The sequence below is a fragment of the Triticum aestivum genome, chromosome 6B (assembly GCF_018294505.1).
Source record: "Triticum aestivum cultivar Chinese Spring chromosome 6B, IWGSC CS RefSeq v2.1, whole genome shotgun sequence".
In the NCBI taxonomy this organism is placed as follows: Eukaryota; Viridiplantae; Streptophyta; class Magnoliopsida; order Poales; family Poaceae; genus Triticum; species Triticum aestivum.
The window spans coordinates 210,276,525-210,277,304 of NC_057810.1; positions in this window are offsets into that span (position 1 = coordinate 210,276,525).

Below are 780 nucleotides of genomic sequence, written 5' to 3' on the forward strand. Positions count from 1 at the left end.
AAAACTAAAGTTCACAATTTTACTTTATATATTAAATAAGGTACTTTTCTTTTGATAAATCTTCCAATATTATATTTAGCCTGCTATAAAACCTTCATAACTTGTAACTCATACATCCTAATTCCGACTCAAAATTTCAATTTTGAATAAAAATGGGCTAATAATTAAAGGGGTAAAAATATGAAGTAGTAACATTTTGTATACATTTTACTTGGACTCAGAATAATGCAGGGAAGCCTCCTAAAGTTGACATTTTTCTTTTATATTTTTATAACCTCAAATGTTTCAAAGCCGATTAATTTAAGTTCGAAAAGAAAATAAAAGAAGGAAATAGAATGGTCGAAATTCGGGAGCTTCTAAGTGGGGTCATAAACGACACTTGAAGGAACGGGCCCTCACGCACCCCTGCTCGTGGGCCGGCCCATGTAAGGTGAGCGCTCAATCGCTTCACAGGTTCCCCCTGGTCGCTCGAGCGCAGTTTGAACGGTCGCGGTTGACTAGTCGGTTAACCAGTGACTTTAAAAAAAATCTAAAAATTCATGAATTCAAAAATGTTCATCAATTTTGAAAAAAGGTTCAATGAATTTGAAATTAGTTCACCGATCTTGGAAAAGTTGATTAAATTTTAAAAAAGTTCATCGGATTTGAAAAAAGTTCATCAATTTTGAACAAATTGGTTTTAAAAAAAGTTCATCAATTTTTAAAAAGTGCATTGAATTTTAAAAAGTTCTTAGAATTTGGAAAAAAATCATCAAATTTGAAAAAAACTCATCGAATTTG